The sequence below is a fragment of the Epinephelus lanceolatus genome, chromosome 2 (assembly GCF_041903045.1).
Source record: "Epinephelus lanceolatus isolate andai-2023 chromosome 2, ASM4190304v1, whole genome shotgun sequence".
NCBI lineage: Eukaryota > Metazoa > Chordata > Actinopteri > Perciformes > Serranidae > Epinephelus > Epinephelus lanceolatus.
In genome coordinates, this window is record NC_135735.1 from 13,793,580 (window position 1) to 13,815,822 (window position 22,243).

The window sequence follows — 22,243 nt, forward strand, 5'->3', positions numbered from 1 at the left end:
CAAATTATAACCTTCACAGAGATCCAAACACAAGCAATTTGTACATTCACAGCAGCAATGCACTTAAACTCAACAATCAAAAATAATTATACCACACATACATCACTTTGACATGTACAATATCCAGTGGATGAGAAGCGATGAATGAGTCACTAAATTGATCCACCAACAGTAACTGTCCCAATTCCCCTCAAGAAGAACTCCTTCAGTGCATTACCACTATTTTAAAGCACATCTTTCAGGAAATTCAATTTGCAGACAAAAGCATAAGAACAGAACAAACAGTAACTACAAAAACAGCTAATGGTGACAAACTGAATCACTACCGGTGAATACCTACAAAGTGCATGGAGGTGCATTTCAGCCAGCGGCTCATCTTGGGTGAGTGGAGCTGGTCCTTGCACCGTGCTACTGAAAAGGTTGCCACGGTTCCGGTTTACAAAAGCAAAAACTGAGAAAAAAAGTGTATAAAAAACGCCCTCAGTCTCTCAGTGCACTCAACCAGTGAGTGCAACAAAAAACGGATGAGAGGACAGAGGGGTGACAGTCTATACTGCAAGGGAGGTCCTCTTATGGAAGGCTCAACCTCTGGAGTTTCCCTCACTTGAGGCAGAGAAGTTCATTTGGCAGGATTTTCTAAGCATTCCTGTGTTGCTCACGGGCTCTGCCTGTAAGTTCATCACTGCACAGCAGCTTGGTTGATGGTAAAAGGGAGGAGAAGGAGGAGTAAGAGGAGGAAGGAATGGAGGTGGAGAAGCAGTAGGGCCAGCCCTGCCAGCCCTGGGACCTGCCCTGGCCGGCAACTGCAACTCCTCCTCTGGGGGGGAAGTCAGCTCAGCCTGGCTACCTCTCGCCTCCCCCGAGTGGTTCCCCCTCTATTCTCGCCTTTATCCTCAAACCTTCAGTTCACCTCAGTCTTCTTCTGTTTTGATCCTCTTCCTCTTCTTCTCTGGTTTGTTTTCTACGTGTAAAAGCTGCGTGCTACTTGCTGTACAAACAGTAGCTACAGAGCTTCTCTTTGCCTCCTCTCTCTTCTGTCAGTGGTCTCCAGCGTCTTCGCTGCACCAAATGGCAAGTCAGTCAGGCTCAGTGGGGTAAATATGTGAGCTCTCCCAGGTTTAAAATATCACCCCCTCCCTGGTAAACAGCAGTGGTGCAGACAGCCCTGTAGACTGGTTACCTCTTTATTTTTTGACCCTCCAACCTTTCTGTAGTGACTGATAGGAAGACAGGGGCTAAGAATACATTCTGGACATGCCTGCACCATGAGTAATGGCTTTAGTGTCTATCACCACTGCCAGCATGAAACAAGGCCAGCCAGAAAGACCTTGCTTACATTGCCACCCCCCACCATGCTCCCTGCTTGCCTCCATCTGAAAATATTAATGTCAGAGGGGGATTATGGTTTGCACATTGGTCTTGGCACTGACCCTCACAGGACACTACTGGGCCAAGAGCTGCTGTTAACCCATCCATCTAAAGAGGGTGGTGTGGCTCCAAAGCCCCCTGATCCTGGCTGCACGGTAGCAAGGTTAGATGTCAGCCTTTTTACAACCAGCTGTCTGAGACTGCAGCCCCACCAAAAACTACAACCACACTGCCTCTTTGGTAATACCCATATAGTAAACAATGCACAATAAGACTTTCACTTTTACTAGTTAAACCATCCAAGGGAGAAAAAAAAAAAAAGTGCAGCAACCCGAGGACCCGTTTAATTTACACACTGCATCAGCTCCTTGTGGCCTCGTGTTACTTTCTGCTGCCAGACTGGCGTTAACAGAGCAGCACTGATATCCACAAACATGCAAAAAGACCTCCTCCGCATGACATGTCATATGAAGAAGTAGGTGTCAACTTACGAAAGCTGCTCACCCTAGCATAGAGACAAAGGCGCCAAAATGGCACCTAGCCACACAGCATACTGGACATCAGTCACGTAAATGTCTCACATGGGTGTGCTGTGCTGGTGTGTGTATTTGTTAGGGAATCTGTTAATGTACTAGTTAACGATAGGGCTGTTAGCGAGCCAGAGTTGCCACTGCAGTAGCCACTCACTCACTGACACAAACAAAAATCATTATAGGTTTTTAAGTATAAACTGATATTTTAAAGTAATATTAACTATTGTTGCCTTCAGAAAATATTTGGTCTAAACTGTGTGGGGGAGTTATGATATGATGCACATTTTCTTTGATGATCTAAGCTTGAATCACTTTATGGTAGCGCAGCCTTCCAAGACTGGAAAGGATGATGATGAGGACACATGAGGATATCTAGTTTCATTTCATGACGTCAATATGATGTCAATGTATCTCCCTGATTTGCTTTCATACGCTGGAATGATGACAACACATTCAAGCACAGGAATATGTGTGAAGTTTATTTCAAAGGACTGAGCTCAGCAACATTTAATCTGAGGTGTGTGTAGAGCTGAAAGACATTGAGAAAAAACATTAGGATAGTTTACTTTATATTACACACATTATGAGTTTTTTTAATTCAAAATTTCACCAAATATTTACAGCTATTAATTTTTGTAACTTTACTTGGAATGCCACAATCTCCTTTTTTTTGGGTGCAGACACAGAATGCTGATTGTCTATGAGCCATATCGGCCTGTAGACGGTCAATACCGATCTTTTTTTGTTTTGTTATAGCAGCTGTTGAATTTGACCGCTTGGTAGTGCACAGGGATCTCCACCAGGTGGCAGTGGAACCCAGAAATGAATGCTGTCGGACTGTACGGTGCAAGGTAAAGAACCACAAAAAGTTCTTGTTTCTTGTTAGTTTCCGTTCAATCAACAGAGCAGTACAAAGAACTCTCGAGGGCAGATGCAACAAGTAGCCAACAGTTAGTCGAGAGAGACAACTAAAATATGCAATGAAATCTTTCTCTCCTTTCTCTTGCGCCTTGTGCAGTAGTCAGTGCGTGAACAGTAAATATTTACAATGGACAACATCATGGTTTGGATGTTATCATGCTAACATTTTTAATTTGCATTTAACACAAAGTACAGCTGAGGCTGATGGGAATGTCGTTGATTTTGAAGTATTTAGTCATAAACCAAAGTGATGATGGTGCTAGATAAAAAGTTAAGCAATAACCAAGATATTAAAATCCACACTGAGCAGCACATAAATGTATTTCTCAAATTTCACAGAAATTAGGGCTGGGCAAAATGATGATGTTATATCGTTATCTCGATATAAGATTACATATCATCTTCGATTTTGGATACCGTTGTATCGTGATAGGGCTAAAATGGTATTTTTCCCCACATTTTAAAGGCTGCATTACAGTAAAGTGATGTCAATTTATCGACTTACCAGACTTTTCTATTTGTTTAAACGCATGCCTTAACCCACTTTGTTGTTATATCCACATTATTAATGATTCATCTACAACTACAATAGTCATCCCTACAACTTTGTCGCAATAGAGAATCTATTTGGTCAAAAATACTCTAATGTTCGACTTTGTCTCCAAGTCCTAGCGTTAATTAAATGTTTTTGAGGAGATTTAAAAATATCGATATGTATTGTGTATCGAGATATAGTCTGAAAATATCATGATATAATTTTCAGGACATATCACCAGGCCCTAACAGCAATCTATCCAATAATTAGAGATTTTTCTCTGAAAACCAAAAATAGAATTACCGCCTTGCGATCGCATGCCTCCACCACCAGTCAAGCTGTAGTTTACATCCATGTCTGTCCAGACTAGTTTGCAGTCAAGACAGCGGACAATGCTTCAAACTCTTCAATCCAGCAGCACAAAGGATCAATACAATCAGCACAGGATCAAGGAGAGCACCAAAGATTAGTGTCACCAATTCAGTGTCTGACCAAATGTCTCCCCTTTTGTTCCCGAGTTATTATGACGTTGAATAATGGCCAGAAAAGTGCTTTTAGAGAACATTTTGATGTTACAGTGAAGGTAAGCTTTGACCTTTTGGATGTAAAATGTCTTTATCACTAATGTAATTAAATATTTGTGTGAAATTATCTCACAATTAGCATATAAATTCTTCAGTTGTGGCCAAAAATGTGTTTGGGGAGGTCACAGTGACCTTTGACCACCAAAATCAGTTCATTCCTAAGTCTAAGAGGATATTTGTGCCAAATTTGAGGATATTCCTCAATGTGTTCCTAAGACGTGATGTTCACAAGAATTGGATGGACAGATGTATATGAACGGAAGGACAACCAAAAGACAAAACGCTGTTGCTGGCACAAGGACAAAAAAATGTCATCCCTTTGTGAGGGGACCAAAAATATCCAGTCTAAAGTTCATGGAAATCCATCACCATGAAATGTTCAAACTGTTGAGATATTTCAGCCTTTCAAACTTGCCTTGGCATCCATACAGCCACACCACTAATGTGACTACAAAACAAAAGCTGATCATTGACCAGTCAAACTGATCAAAAGCAAAAAGGTCACAAACTGGATTGGGCCAGCAGCTTCTCCTGATTGCATTGTATGGTATTCAACCCTTGCGTGCAACTGAAACAAACACATTCCCTAAAGTTTCTATTTTAACACAGCAACCTTGGGGACGAAACATCACCTGACCCTGGATGAGCCAGTTTAGGCCCCTACCTGTCCACACAGATTATTCTGGGTGTCATTTAGAGACTGTTGTCATCTTCAGTTCAGGTTTTCCATCTCTGTCTACAGACTGTAACTCTTTCCAACACCTCAGTTTCCTGCCTCTCTCTGCCCCTGGCGAGACGAAAGGGTCTCTAATGTCCTCATAGATGAAATCACCGGCAGGAAATATCTGTCTGGTCATCTGATAACACACCGAAGCTGGGACCAAAACATAAAGCTGTACGCCAATATGTCAAGTGATAGTGGTGTCCGATGCCAAACTGCTGTTACTGATGTGGTTTCATAAGATTATGACTACAGGGATGATCTGGGGAGACATCTGTGAAGAGACGTAATAACATGAAATGTAAACCTTTGACCTTTCATGTGTGAAGTGGATAGGTATATAAAAGTGTGGAACTTTCACAGTACTTTTTTTTTAGTACTTTTAATTAGGGACAAAAAGATACCAAAAGAGTATGACAAGAACAAAATGGGAAATTTCCAAGGAGGACAAGTTCAGATTTTTCATAAGTCTATCTTAATACAAGAGTTCTTGGTGGCTGAACTCACTTCTCTTGTTCATACTGATCATTCTGTGATCCCTTTCTTGCTATGTGTTATTCCAATGTTAAAGAGGAGGAAAAAATCCACAGTCTTAGTTCTGTGTAACATTGCTTTACGGGGCATCAGTGGCTTAGTGGATAGAGCAGGCGCCCCATGTACAAGGCTGTTGCCGCAGCGGCCCGGGTTCGACTCCAGCCTGTGGCCCTTTGCTGCATGTTTCTCCCTCTCTCTCTCTCTCTCTCCCCCTTTCACACTTCACTATCCTATCAATTAAAGCCAAAAATGCCAGAAGAAATATCTTTTAAAAGAAAAATTGCTTTGCAAAAATTTAAAAGTGATGGTTATCTCCCAAATTTAGTAGAAAGGTCTCTCCACAGCAGGTCAGCAAAGAAACAGAGTGGAAAAAGTAATGACTTTCATACTAAAAAGACACTAACTTTTGAAAATACAAGCTTAAATTGACTTAGATTGTTGACCCAGCAGACAACCTCAAGAAAAAGTATTTTTGCACAGAACCCAGACGGACGATTTTGTGTCTGAAGAGATGATTTCATGGCCATTATGGACAAGAGGAATCATTACAGCAAGCAATAACTCCTTCACTGTGCATTTGCGCCCGTGCTAACCAATTGGTCTGTTCAGACAGGATGCACCGCAGCCCAGAGCTCTGTGGCCAGCCTGCAATCTGCAGTGATAACTTCGGTGTCTGGTCTATTTTTAACATGAGCCACGAGCAAACCTGGCTAGGAAACACACTGATAATCTAGTCTGAGTGATATAAAGGATACATTAGATATGATAAAAATGATCTGATTATGATAAATGATAAAATTTGCTTCCCAGACAAAGTTCTATGTGCGATTAGGGGGAAAAGGGGGGTCAGAATCTCTTACTGACCGGCAAAGAGAAATGTGCAGGCGACTGCTCACAGGTAGCGATGCGACAATTTACAGATCAGGGCACTTCCATGTCTTGTATGAACATGGCATTAAAATTTTTTTTTTATATATAACTTTATTTTTGTAAGCAATAAATTTCAAGCAGATCAACTGCTGTACATTGCCAATATCAAAATGACAGGTATACAGATCTTTTTAACAATAGTAATATAAAAGAAACAACAAACCAATAAAGAAACAAAGCCTGTCAGAAAAACAAATTGTGACAGAAAAGATAAACATTGACAGTACCTGCTTTACAATTCGGTGCGACCACAACTTGAGGACCAATGTCCTTAGATTGTCTTCTGATAGAGTGACCATTTCTGCCATTTCTTTGCAAACAAATCTTCCCTTAATCTTAACATAAAAGTCAGTTTTTCCATTGTCCTTATTTCCTGTATCAGACCAAACCATTGTTCCCGCTTAGGTGGATCAGGTTTAAACCAGCTCCTAGTTATAGTTTTTCTTGCCGCTGTAAGGAGAGCCTTAACCAAGTATTGATCCTTCTTAAGTGTAACTGGCAAAACATGACCCACATACAAAACAGTGCATGACAGCAGGATATCATAACCAAGCACTTCAACCAAGACAGAATGTACATCTTCCCAAAATGACTTCAGTTTTTCACAACTCCAAAAATGTGTGTAGTGCGCTTCTTTACAACCACATTGTCTCCAACAGGGCTGGTACACTGAAGAGGTTTTACTGCTGATCTTAGGTGTAATTAAAAAAACGCACTAAATTCTTCCAGTTAAACACCCTGAGCTGCTGAGAGCTTGTGGAAGAATGTAGAGATTCACACATATCATACCAAACTTCTGTTGAAATGTTCACATTCAATTCGTTTTCCCATTTTGATTCAAATACATTGATGAATTACCTCCACATTCTCTGATGCTTTCATAAAACGGCATTCAATTTTTTAGGTCAGACTTGAATAATCTTAACCTGTCCTTTAATACTCTGACTGATTTGGTGACATAAAAACACATTATACACATGAAATTGCTCAAATTTGATTCTCTGCACCACAAAGGGCAAAGCCTGCTATTATTAATTTAATTTATATTTTGCCATTTTTATCCACATACTAAAAAATGACAACATCAGCCGGAGCACTTTCACTGTATGAGTAAATCTGTTAGCCGCTGTAACAGATAACTTGTGTTCACAGAGTGAGGCAGTGATAGAGGCTATAAAAATAATACTATTTCCTGTTAAAGAAGACAAAACTAATGATCAGCAGTGATGCTCTGTAAGGCTATACCTAGGCATAATGGTGCTTAAGCTAAATGCTAACCTCAGCACGCTAACATGCTTTACCAACTACTGGTAAGTTAGTGTGTTAGCATGCTAGCATTTGCTATTTAGCATCAAACGCAAAGTACACCCGAGGCTGATGGGAATGTCATTAGTTGTGTAGCTGTTTAATTTGGTCATAAGCCAAAGTATTGGAGAAATAAAAGTTTTAATGTGATGGTGATATTATCCAGAGTGGGGCATGACTGTTTGCACCAAATTTGCACTAATTAACATTTTTATCTAAATAACTTTGTTAACTTAGGCTGTACTGTCTGGTTTATCTGATAATTGGTATGAAATAAGCAACCCAATAAAGCAAACACCAATTAACTGAAACAAGTTTAAACAAACTACTGGAGAGACATTTAGATGCTCTGACAGCTCACATCATAGGCACAAACTGTACTGTTTATATTTTTATCATTTATCCCCGGAGATACCTGTTTGGGACATTAAAATAGCTGCATGCTGTGTGAATATCTTAGTGACAAGCTGATTTATTGGTGCAATATACCCTGGCAATGAAAAGCCAAAACTCGAGCTGCGTCAGTGTTAATGACAACTTTAAGAGCAAGATCAAATACCAGAAACTGTGCCACAAATCTCTAGCCAAATCTCTAGAAATTACATCAGCCACAGCTGTTGCCTTATGATGGACACTAAATAAACAATACAGGCGCAAACGATGCTAGTCAGAGCAGTTATCCATCAAGGAAGAAACGTATCCTCTTCATGACTGCCTTTAAAAAACATATTTCAATTTTAAGCCAGTCATTCCTTCATTAATTTCTGAGTAGTGGATGACAGATATTATTAGTTTAGTGGCAAACAGAGAATTTTTAAGGACAATATTTACTCTCTCCCCATACCACTACCACTGTCTAACAATGAGCATGTTTTTTTCTAGGACTGCTGTTAGCAGTAGCACTTTTACACCCCTATGCACCACTATACACCCCCATCTAATCTGTGACGATAGACCTGAGCATGAAGTAGCGAACTGTGCAACTGTCTGGGCATGTAGAGTGTAAATGAAACCCCATCAGGGGCAGAGACAGAAAGGGTGGAGGAGGAGAGAGAATATGTGAGGTGAACAAATGTGTAAAAGAACAAGGGGAGAGGTGAGAAATTCACAAGATATAGCTTGCTCGCTGTCAATCTGTCGTTACGGGACAGGTAAATTGATGCTTCAGAGTGAAAGACCCTCTTAGATCAGGCCAGGCACCCCACTGATGGTTCAGGCCAGGTGTCCTCTGTTTTTGGTATGTACACGAGGCACTCGCTGCATATCTGGGTGGCTGCTAAACAGAGGACCACTCTTGCTGGGCAGAGTGTGGACTGGATGTTGGGGGACAGGCAGACAGACACGCCCTCTGGTGGTGAACAGAAAAACGACAGCTCCAATTCACTAAAGTCTATTTTATCCTGGGACACAGAGAAAAGGGTGACAATGGTCACCTACATTTCCACTGTTGTTTTTCTTGCAACAAATCACCTCTTGCGAGATTTCAGAGCGAGACTTCTCCTTGAGTGAGACTTGGTCACAATAACAAACAGACAAGCAAAAGGTAAAGAAAAATGTTTCATTTCTCTTTAGCAGCGGTTCCTAACTTATCGAGCCACAGGGACCAGATTTCTCCTTAGTCATTAGTTCAGGGTCCACACAGTATACTATATTTAGCATCATACTTGTGTTTGGCCATGCCATCAAACTAGTTTGCTGTCTTTGTCAGTTAGTCAGTCACTCTACAGCAGGAACAGACACTTCAAAATAAAAGCTCTGTGTCGGAAATTCACTATACTTCAAAATAAAGGGTATTTTTTACAAACCTGACATGCTTGCGAGTCACTTGCAGTCCCTACAGAATGGACCCATGGCTCACTTTAAGACCATGACCCCCCAGTTGGGAACCACTGCTCTATAGGGTCCTTTCTGCAATGTTGACATTTCTAATAGCAATCTGACTACATGACTAGAACTACAAACATGACTTTTAAAATGGATGTAAATTGATGATGCACAATTTCCTGCTGGGATTACATTGCAGCCTGTTCAGCGGTCTCTCGAAATACTGGACCAATGACAAAAATTGTCGTCTCCATTAGTCACTTGCTGAAGTTTCCCTTTAATTGGGCTTCCACGACTAACACAAAACTAATCTCAAAGTGAGAGCAATTACCTCAAATCTGCCTAAATTAAGTACAAATATGGACCACACATTTACACATTTAAGAGTAAAAAAACATCACTGAGTAAGGTACAGTAAGACCAATTCTAAGAAAACAGAAAAATGGCAGGCTGCCTTGAAATACTGATAAAAACTGATAACATAGTTCTGTTTTATGGTCTTTGAGTTAAGCTTGAACCAGCTGAACATGATAAAACCCATGTGGTAAAGTGGATAACTGGTGACCCTCTCAAGATATCCTCACTGGTGCTGCCCATGGATCCAAAATGGAGTCTGTCCAGCTGCGTGCTCACACCGTTTTAGATGACTTATGACCCACAGGGCAAAGCCTTTCCTTGCTATTTTCTCCTACTTCCGACTCCCGCTGCCAGGCCAGGAGATCAGCTTTCCAGTTGCCCAAACCCTGTGAACTTTGCCCCTGCCAACTCCCCAGTTAAGACAGTCTCTACAGTATTACGGAAACTGAAGGCCATAATGTAGTTTCTGAAATATGGTTCTAGAAAGACAATGGTGTCATTCATGAGAGATATGTTTAACGCGCCCTCTATCAGTTGGTGATATCTGACAAGTCTATTATTGAATCTGAACAAAACCCCTCTTAAGGTAATGCGTTCTTATCTCTACTGCCTTTATCCCAAATGGATTTGGAGGATTTTACTGAAGCACTAATGTGTTTTTCAGACCTTCAAAGCTTATTAAATAATTGTGTGAAGCATCTAATGAGAACTGTTTTATCTCTAAAATGTCTTCAAAGGGGGCTCCACGAGGAACACTTTGCAATTATTCTAAAATCATTAAGATAAAAATGAATTACTATTACTCAGAGGTAGGGGACTCAAGTCACATGACTTTAAAAATGATCCATAGACTTTGTTGTGAGCAGTTGAAGGAGCTACTTTCTTTTCAGGTACCAATCGTATCAACACGAAGACGCAAGCGTGCATCTACTCATGAACGAGAGGCTCGTGCTGCTGACAGCACATGATATGAACAATGTGACACAGCTCAAGACACACAAAACTGAGACACACAGAAAAAGGGAGAATTCACACAATTTGAAAATTAGTCTTTAGCCTATGTTTGGCTACTTAATGCTGCCTTAATACCACTGAGATATTCACTGTGACAAAAGCAGATGGGGGGAAGTAGAGCAACAAAGCAGTGTAGTGCAGACCAACCCCAGTTAAAATATATATGAAACACATTATAGATTGAAACAAAATGATGAAGGAAAATTCCTAATTATTGGTAAGGCGTCTTCCTCAGCTGAGCTGTAACATTAGTTAACTCAGTGGTGCTTGTGCCTGGTGCACACTACACGATATCAGCCCAATTATAGCCCGACGCAGCATCGTACGGTGTTGGCTCAGATTGTGAACGAGTGTTGTACGCAATAATCCATCGTTTCATCTCGTGTAGTGTGTTATAGTAGACGACAACTGACGCCACAACTGGGACACCTCACATCATTCCAGCAGAAAGTCACGTTAGATTTTCTTTTTGTCCAGTAGGGACATAGAGCGATCTGCTGCCGTAGACAACTGTATGCCAACAACAAGCCCAGCCTTTATGATATTTCCTCCAGGGATGTTACCACACAGAGTAAAAAGGGAATATTTATGGGGTAAAACAGCAGAGGCACTTTTTCAACCCGGTGAGTACTGCAGGAGTTAAAGCAAGAAAAAAAATTGTGCCTGAAATGTGGAGCACGGAAGATTTGTGTGCCTGAAATCTGAAATCTTTTCCGGAGCGGGGGGCTTGGTGTTGCGGTCACAAAATGAAGAAATAGAAATGTATGTGTTGCAAAGGAACGTGTTTAGTATTAAAACGAACAAAAAGATGATAGCTTTAGTCGTTACTTTTCAGATTAAACTTTTATAGCATAATGAGTTTATAAATAAAGATTAAACTTTCAGTGGTTACCAGACTTTTTGACTTATAGCTCCTACATCTCTTTTTTGCCTTGGTGCTATTCAATTTTAGAAGCTAAATCATTTAGGCTGTTTGCAAAATTGCATCGAGCTTGATGTGAATTAAACAGGCAATTACATTGAAATTTCGCCTCTGGGCAAGCATGTCATCATTGAAATGGATCATATAATGTTGTGGTGGTGACTTTAAAACTTCAGCATAGAGGATTTTTATTGCAGCTTTCGTTTCTGTCTGGGTTCTGTTACCTTACCTTCAAAATTACCGCTGGCTTACCGGAGCCTCTCCTGCTCCGTCTGAGCTCTGTGTCTTAATGTGACATGATGTGAAAGCATGCACAGGCATCAGTGTTGATTGGCTATCACTTGTGACATGTAACCAATCAGAGGGGGCTGTAGGCGGGACATTGTTACAAAGCTCAGTGCAGTGGGGACTGCAGGCAGGGAGGGAGATGACTGTATCAGAGCCAAAGGAGCGAGTTTTAAAATACATTTATTTGATCGGTTATCAATGAAAAAACATCCAATGCCGATTATGGTAAACAGTAGGTTGTGTTTACTCGCACATTGTGCACCCAAATCATTTTCCCGGTTCACACATATATATTTTTTTAGGGGCAAATGTGAGTGAAATGCTCGCACTGCAGAGCACTTCTGCCCGTGCCGGACAGAAACTTCGCCACACCGGAAATCCGGCATTGTGCCGGAGAACTTTAACCCCTGGTACTGCCATTAGCACCAAGCTAGCAAACAATGTTATTTCTTCATAATGGAGGGTACAAAAGAATAAAAATGAAAAAATAGTGGCAGGGCTTTTACTTACCACAACTACAGAGGCTACCAACCTAACTATTTATTATTCCCTCTTATTCTTATATTTTTACTTTTTATCCACTCCTGTTTGCCTTGATAAAGTTAATGCATCACGCCCTCATTTCAAACTCAACACTGCTTGTATCCGTTTTAAATTAAAAGCCCCTTATAACTTGTTGAGAGAATCCCTTCATTTTCTAAATAGGCTTTTACTGTGAAACATTTGCAGGAACTTGTTGTGGAGGATTCAGTGACTTGCATGTTTGCGTACGGCTTCAAATGTAGCTCCTGCCATCTGGTGGCACTTTTAACATTACTACAACAACATTACAGCTGGGACATGAACAGACACAGTGACTGAAATAATAGTAATAATGATAAAAGTAGGACAAGAATAATCCGATGACATCACACATGTCGTAAAAGACGACCGGGGATGACTGGAGTGGATCATCGCGCAGTCTGTCATGTCTGTCGGCCAAGTCACGGCACCATTTTATGACTCCACAATCGCCTAATCTGACATAGTGACCGTCAGAATGGACAGAAATGTTGTGTAGTGTGAACCAGGCATTAGTGAGCTAGTTGTACATGCACACTTCCTCCTTCGCAGTGATACTGTCGACAGATGAAAAGAAAATTGTTCCTATATTCAACTGTTCAAAACAGGGTCTGTGGATTATCTTGAGTAACCAGGTCATGATTTCTGTAATAAGACACTTATGTTGAGTTTTCAAAATGTATTTTCTTGACACTTTAAACACCAGAAGCTGAGTGGCATCTAGTTCTATTATATTTGAGAGAAGGCAGACATCTCCAACACTCTGCACCTCATACCAAAAAAAAATTAGACTGATGAAAAGCACCACAAGTAAGAGGTAAAATATGCAATTTTGATTTTGTGGTGAACTGTTCCTTTAAAATACCTATTTGCTGTAAAATGTCAGCAGCTTAGCTCACACGTTTTAATAGCCATCACTGAAATAACAATGTTCTGAAGCAGGAGAATTAAAAACAAGCAGTGTTGTGGGCTTTGGCTGTAGATGGCTGCCGGTATGGCTGATATTATTGCAGCTGGTCTGATGATGTGGAGATAAAAGAAAAGAACAGGGCAGACAGGGAGCCGCGGGGCTGTGAAATGATTTCCAATAATGAAGGTCGCTATTGTAGAAACACTACAGTGAATTAACAAGGTGGTGATTTTCTTAAAGAGCTATTATATTTCAAGAAAACACCATTATAATAAGCATTCTCAGTGCCATGAGAGACAATAAGGGAACGCACCCTTCCAAACTTTAAGGTTATGTGCCTGAAGGGAGTATTGTGAAGAATGAAGGCTGTTGTTTTTATCTCACCTCAAGAAAAATGATGAGGCAATATTAGGGAAAACACCACAGGAGTCTTTTGTCTGCCACGGCCCTATTTGGTTAAATGAGGAGCTCTTAGGGCATGCTGGTACTTGGGCACAAATAGTGGTGATGATGCCTGTTTGGCCGGCACTTACAAGTCATCACACACACAGGCAGGGCGAGGAATGTGCCTGGAGGGTTGGTCAAATGGGCTAGGCTTCCTAAAATCATACATATACAAAAAACTCTCTTGCAGAATGTCTTAAAACAATGGTGCTCAATGCTGTAATGCAACTTCAATTTGGATTTCGCAAAGAATAGGGAGAGGTTACAAAATTTCCACCACACAGTATGCCTCCAGTGAAGCAACACATTGCATAGATTTTCTACACAACATCTGCCAAAGCTTATGTAAAGACACCTGATGAGAAAACTAAATACAAATAAAAAATCAGTTAAAGTGCAGTAAAAGACATTTGAGCTGCCATATTCAATTCCTAAAAAAAAAAAAAACACTTGACTCCCATGGTGTAAGATAACAATCAGGTAGATACAGTGCAGGTAGAAACTTGCCCCTTCAGCAAGTCAAATGCTCCACCTTTCTTTCCCTGTGACCAAGTTCTGAATACGCAGGTTTTCCTAGAAAAGTCTCCTTCCACATCTCAAAATGCTAAAAATATCCGGTGACCTTTAGACATCACACCACCTTGTTTCTAATCACCAAACTCTGCTGCTGTTTGTGTTCCTCATCAAAACTCACTACACACAAGAAGTCAGCAGTGGCAGGGCTGGGCAACATAACCACTATGTACGATATATCGATATATTTTTAAGCAAGATATAGTTTTAGACAACACCATTTAGCCTATATCGATATAGGGTCAACTTGTGTTACATGACACATACCAGTGTGCAACTCTCCTCTCTCACACTCTCCCCAGACATGTAACTACACGTTAGAGTGACAAAGACCTCCTGTCTATTTTTTGTAAGCCTTTATTTCCTCTATTTTGTAAGCTTTTATCTACTTTAATTTCACAGATAAGAAACAATAAATTGTGAAGACAATAGAGCCTCCACACAATATAGCATTTTAAGTCTTGGCTTCATATGAGTAGAGCAGGGGTAGGCAACCTGTGGCTCCGGAGCCACATGTGGCTCTTTAGCCCCAGTCCAGTGGCTCCTTGAGCCTTTGAGAAAAGAATTCTATGGAAATTCATTCTATGAATCCAAATGTTGCCAAACCTCGATAGCAGTTGCTAGTCTTGAGTCTCCCTAGCTGGTTAGCTATGGATGCCAGATCCATAAAAGTAAATTGAATGAAATAGAGACTGTAGTAGTGCATGGACAGATTTGTTTGCTCTCACTGCCAGCTCTGCAAAATTTAAGTACCAGATAATTATAAATAGTGCCCTGCACAGTGTCCACCTTGTGGTAAAACATATTAATGAATGCTTATTTAGACCATAAGTATACGCTAATTTAGACTTAATAGGCTATGTTACCTTGGTTATAAGGCTCAAACATGTTTTGCAGCTCCACACAGATTTTTTAAAAATTATTTTTGGTCAAAAATGGCTCTATTAATGGCAAAGGTTGCAGACCCCTGGAGTAGAGGATGTCCCTCTTTCAGATATCGCTAATTCATACAATGTAAAGTGCCATAGGCTTGTGCTAATAACGTTAGCATGTTGTATTTGTTTGGAAAAAGTGTTTAGTATAAGACAGTTGTCTTGTCGGTGAACCTTGTGAGTTGTAATGGAGCTGAATTTTGTAACATTACTTTTGTCTTATGTTGCTGTTGGCCCTGGCTTCATATGAGTAGAGAGAGGTCCCCTTGTCGCTAGGCTAATTTATACAATATAAAATGCCATAAGCTTGTGCTAAAAACATTAGCATGTTCTATTTGTGGGGAAAATGTGTCCAGATAAAGACAACTGTTTTGTCTGTGAATGGTGCGAGTTATAGTGAAGCTGATTTGTGTACTTGTGTTTGACATTGTCTCTATTAAGCCATGTTTAATGTGTGTTTTGAATCAACTAAACTTTACAGCACTTCACAGAAACCCTGCCGCCGATTACCGTTTTGGATTTGTAACTGTTGTGCAGCTGCATATTTTCAAACAGGGGAATAAAGTTCCTGTCTTTGCATTTTATTTTTTATCACAGTCTATTTATATAAAACCGCTTGTGACATCTTAAATGTGGATTTGACTTGCAACTGAAAACATGTTGCCCATTTTGCAGAGAATACCGAGATATATACTGTGTATCGTCAGGCAACCTGTAAATACCGAGACATGAATTTTTGTCCTAAAGTACTAACTGGCTCCAGCACTTTCTTTCTCACTGTCTTCTCTACAAAGGGCACTGTGACTTTTGCATAGAACATATCAAAAAGTTGTACTGACTTCAAGTTCTTGATAAAGCAGACACTCGTCTAATCTCCCGAGAGACAGAAACATACAAACACGCACCGAGCACAGCTTGATGAGGCTTAGTCTGAGCCATTTCACAGCAGTTTGTCCCCCATCAGCAGAATCTTTGTGCTCATGTTGCTCAGCATGCCTGACTGTACATATATGTGTGTGTGTGTGTGTGTGTGTGTGTGTGTGTATGTGTGTTGGCTGAGGTCAGCTGCAGCCCACCCAAAGTCGGTCAACAAGCTCAGCCCCTCTCACATGACAACCTCTCCCATCATTGGTTATCTCTCCATCACTAACGCAACATAGTTCATATTACACACACACACACAGTCTGCTAACTGCATGGGTTCCCTATAATTTACACATGACAAACAAACAAGACACAAACAAAGATATACTTGCACATTGTCACCGCACACACACACACACACACACACACACACACAGACACACACAGACACACACAGACACACACACACATACTTCCACAGAGTGAGCTCTCTGCATGGGAACACAGACGGGCAACACCGCTGCGATGACCTCACGGCTGCCCCCATGGAGCCAGACATTAATCCTAAAATCACAGACCACTGAGCTACCACCTACTCTACAGCCTACACAACGTCCAGCCTCAAACGAACTACAAACAAACTGCTGCTCATCCTGTCTGAGAGTTTGCCTCCTACAGTGAATGGCTATGTGAACATGTACAGTAAGATCTACTATATTACAGAAAAATGTGCAGAACTAATAAAGAAAACTGGTTATTCTTTAGGAACATAAAAACAGAAAGAATGGAGATCCCTATCAACCATCACGTCAGACGTCCAAGTAACTCGATATGGGTATTCATGGACTCTTATTGACTTTGCTGACCCCCTGAGTTTTCCAAAGAGACACCATCTGGCCAATATTTCCACTTCCACCCAAGAAACAATCAAAATCTATTGTTACAGGCAGATTGCCATGACATAAGAGATCTATTTATATTAAGGCGTGGGCTCCATGGGCTAGTCAGCGTGTTTCTGATCCCGGTAGAAATAAGATATTAAAAAAGTCTCCATTATTTTCACCTCTGCAGTAACATACATCTGCAAACCTTCTGCTCACCAGTCTTTATCAGAATGAATGAAACATCTTAAATACAGTGACAGCATGAAACATCCTTATATTCAGTAATGAAACAATGCAAAAAATTGCAATGCACGTTGAGATGTTTATAGCTGTTTTTCTTCCTCCCAATTAAATTGCGGGGGCAAGTGAAAATTGCAAAAAAATGTTGTGATGCTGTCACGGACTCGGAGCTTATTGTTATGAGCATTCAGTGTTTCCCACAGCTGTTGCCACCATTCAATGAAGCACTGAAAGACCGTCCCGAGCTATCGCAGCACATGATCTCATCACTACTCGTCATATTTTGCCACCTGGGCAGAAGCCCCGCAGCAGCGCTTAACATCCAACGAGCTTTTCATCTCAGGCTGACACCAACATGGTTCAGTTCTGTCGTTAAACCTGTTATTAACCGCCAGGTAACATTAGCCGTGTGTTGCTAAAAGCTAGCCATGTCACTGTGTGTGTGACTCTGAGCTCCAGTCCTGCAGCAGCAGTCTCAAGATAAACAGATAGAGGAGATGAATGAATGAATCTATCCGTGCAGCTTAAGTAGAACAAGATTTCACCTGTTTTAAAAAGGCAAATTTGCAGTTAAGTTGCAGTGATTTGACAAAACTGAAAGGTCGTGCAGAATTCCCAGGGAATGGCTGAATTTGCATTAATTGTTGCAACATCGCAACATCCTGGAGGGAACAACAAGGTGAATCTTCCCACCATCACTTGAATCACTAAGTAAATCCAGATATTGTGGGGAATATACTGTAGTGTTATGGTGGTGACATTGATGCATGTAATCGGACATTGAACCACAAATCAAAATCTACATTGTAAGGTAGCTATGGCTGGGCTCCCATTAACCCTTTAGTTTAAGATTAAAACAAGTTTCACTGAGCACATTCATGCTCCCCAGAGGATTAATAACTTTGGAGATTTCAAAAGATTTCCTCTTAAAGTATCATCTGGCCAGAATGTGAACTTCACATGCATGTATCCTAGGGCTGGGCGGTATGACCTAAAATTTATATCACGGTATAAATCGAATCCCTTCACGGTAACGGTATATATCGTGGTATAAATTTAAGTGTAAAAGTTATAATAGAAGTGTTTCTGAATGGGTTTTGTAGTCCCTTAGCAAAGCTAAATTGATTAAAAAAAAAAACCAACAACAACAACAAAAGCAAAGATATAATGTATTTTTTAGAGCATTTATTGTGCAGAATGCAGATCTCAAAACTCAAAATTAAAACCCAGTACTCTATGGTGCAAAATGTCCCCTGGAATCTATATCAAAAGGTAATTTCCTTCTTTTAGCAAAATCCTAAATGACTGAGTTGTGTTTTTTCCACCTGGACCTTTATGCTCTGCCATTTCTCCTCTAATCATCACGCTGTAACCTGTGACAGGCTGCTATGATACCACAACTATCACACATTCACATATGGAGTTTTTTGTGGAGCCCCTAGCGTCACATAGATTTACATTACCAAAGGTTTATGACAAACTCTCTTGCCGAAAACCAACTCCCGTGTGCGCACGGTGAGAGAGGAGAGGGAGAGATGCTGTGCTGCTGCCAGAGGAGACACTGAATGAGTTCCCTCTGAGCGATAAGTCGCTAAAAGAGTCTGAGAAGTCCGGGGCTGTTCATAAGACATTAACTCACTCACTCACAAGTTCTCCAGCAACACATGTTGCACGTGCTACGCTAAATCACGGACGTGAACCAGCTCCTCTTGCTCCGCTGTCTCTGTGCTCGCAGCCATTTTCACACTGAGGCAGGTGCGATGACGTCATCGACGATAGGACGGTAGAGCGCAAATCTCTACCGTGGGCCAAATTTATATCATTTCTACCGTCTACCGCATATACCATGCAGCCCTAATGTATCCCTGTAAGATATAAACAAGCAACATGACTTTTCTATTTTGTGGAGTTTATTTACACTGCAGCCTCTATGAGCCACCAAAACTATTTGTCAAGTTCATACCAAGACAGCATAATTTATCTTCAAAGCTCATTTGCAGCTGAATAGTTCATCTTTACTTCAGCTGTTTCACTAGTTTTAATGAAGTGATTGCTGCTATTTCGGCTGATGCAATTCATAAACTCATCTGAAAGCAAAGATTGAACCTCTTTTATTTCAACACAAGTTGAAATAAAATGGTATAAAAGCGCAACATGACTGGAAACACAAATTCTGGGAAATGCCACTTAAGAAGTGACATGCTTAGCTCCCATGCCACGAACAAAGAGACAACAGAGAGACTTGTGCATGAACAGGAAAATGCATTTGAATGACAAAACTGCGTACAGTCTGATCCCCTGTATTTATGTGTGACAGCAATCTTTGCTCCATTGTATAGCTTGAACATCTTCCTGACAGGGCAGCAAGCAGACCAGTAATTTAGTCTGATGGCCGCTTGTCAGAGGAAGATTTGAAAAGCCTTGTAGTCTGACTGAGGATTAATTCAAATGAAACATTCAGTCTATACCAACTCAAGTCCAAAAGCAAACAAAACACAAACTTTGAAAAGGAGGGAGGAAAAGGGGATTTTTCAAATCCCAAACCTTTTCACCCCCATCAGCAGAGGGGTAAGAAGGCCTGCTGGGTGTCTCCAAGTTGGAGTCTAAACTTGCTGAAAGAGGCTTCTACTTGAAACATTAAGAAAGCACTCAGGGCTTAAAACGTTGCTCAGCGACTTGAGAAAGATTCATCATGGGTTCAGGAGGTTGCAAGTTCCCAAACCAGGGTAAAATTTATTATCATAAATCAACAAAAAAGAACTTTTGAAAATACTCATTCTGCCTTAGCTTCCAGATGCTATTTTTCTGATGGTGTGACATAGTCTTTAATGTAGAAGAGAGTTCTCAATTTAAAAACAGATTACAAATATTGGTGCAGCCCGACACAACAATCGCATCTTCTTGCTGATAAAATATACTCCTTCACTATAGTGCCGTCCTTTTAAGGATTTCCTAATGGATTGCTTGGACAACTGGAGCAGTGTGCACTCCTGGGGTTGAAACTGCAGCAGCAGACCATTACAGAGCTACAGTGGTTCACAAGTTTTAAAAGCCTCAGCATGTGATAGCGCAGAGGTAGAAGATGGAACAAGATAATTCTTTTTACAATGGTTTCAGTTGTGATCACACACACACACACACACACACACACACACACACACACACACACACACACACACACACACAGGCCTGTACTATGAAGCAGGATTTGAAGTTAGCGAGGCAATTTCAGGGTTAACTTTGAGTTTGCAGTACTGCGAAGCCGGTTCTCTTCTTATAGGGATAAATCACTGTGGTAACTTACGCTGAACAGCTAACTAACTCCAGAGCAGGTTATTTTTCAGAGTATTGGATCACAGCCTGACAACACCCCAACATGTGACCAATTAGATCACTGAGGAAAAATCTCTGGTAAAAAGACAGAGCACATCTAGTTTATTTCAGTCTGCAGTCAGCGTTGCTATTTTTACACTCTGTTTCCATCACTACAGCTCAACCTAACGACACCTGTGATGAGAACTTGAAAATAATAATCCATACACTGTTAATTGGCTCCTTATTATAAATAGCAGAAACAGCCTGGCATTACTTTCAAGTGTTTTATGGGACATATTCATCCACCATTCGTCCACCTAAACAGCAAAAATACTCCATGCTAATGTGTCATACAGCCAAGTGATACCTACACGTACGTCAAGTCTTGGCCGACAGTGCACTTTTGGGAAGCATTTTATATGTTTCTACATTTCTTCATTATAACACTGTCTGTATTTTTTCATCTCATATGACATGAGGTAACCTACATCATTCATGGCGCTGATGATGTCACTCGTAATTAACAACCCGTCTCTTTTCTCACATTAACGTGCTTGTGGCTGGATAGGAAAACCCAGAGTTAACTAGTTAACTAACAGAGTTGAACTAGTTGATAACCAGCTTTGTAGTGGCCAATGTTAGGGTTTGTCAGGCTGGATAACGAAAAGATATCCTGGGTAAGTTGACCTGGCTTTGTAGCACAAGCCTCTGGGTTGGATTCCTAGAGCAGGGTTTTAGTAGACAAACTGAAAACAACTAAAACATATTTATTATTGGCAGGTCCTGGTTGATACAGAAAAAAACGCTGATTCTGGAGCATTATGACTATGATAAGATTTATAAAATGCTCCACTGTATGCAGCATGCTGCCGTGTAAGCACTACATTTGTGACTTTGCTAAATCAGTGTCTGAAGCCCAGTGTATTAACAATGCTACAAATAAGGCCAGACAAAGCACATTAAAACAGACTTTTAAACTCGCTGCTTTGGTTGATGGGTTTGACTAAAGGTCTGTGGCTTATCAGGGTTGATTAGATGAGAGGCTTGGCCTGGCTTTCAGTAGTAGTAGTTGTGTGCATGTGTGTGTGTATGTGTGTAAAGGCAAAAATAAAGCAACTCTTGTAAAACTTGCAAAATACTGATCAAAACTATAAAAACTGCTCTGAATGGCTCGTGTGCATCTATTCAACAAGCACCCGCATCAAAACCAGGTTCAGATAAAAAATGAACAGCTCAGCACTTGAAAAAAACATCTTTCTCAGTACAACTGAGACACACCTATGTTTATCAAATTAAGCTCTAGCTGTGATCAGATTACACTATTTTACAAATATGTCTATCTTTGAATTTTTTTTAAACACAAAAACTGGCTCTCACACAGTGCATGCACAGAGTTTAGAAAATTGTAAAATCCTGTTGTAAAACTCAGCGTACACAGAGGCACAGTAGGTCTGAACATCATCTCACTTCAATATAGTGATAGTTTTAAAAAAGCATATTAAAAAGGGGACCTATTACTAGATCTGCCCCCCAATAGGCGATCAAACGTTAGTCGACCAGAAAGGTCATCAGTCAGCAAGATTTCATGGGTCACTTAGTCAAAGAAAAAAAAAAAAAAGAAAACTGCGCCTTGTCAAAATAAATCAAAACCTATATGACTGGAGTATGTAGGAATTTAATTTGA

At 40.6% G+C, this 22,243-nt stretch overlaps 1 protein-coding gene across 1 annotated transcript in view; it reads right to left on the reverse strand.

Annotated features, from left to right (window-relative positions):
- The window catches only part of uacab (uveal autoantigen with coiled-coil domains and ankyrin repeats b), a 65,662-nt gene that overhangs the window by 29,211 nt on the left and 14,208 nt on the right, over window positions 1–22,243 (reverse strand). The gene's annotated exons all lie outside the window — the stretch shown is intronic.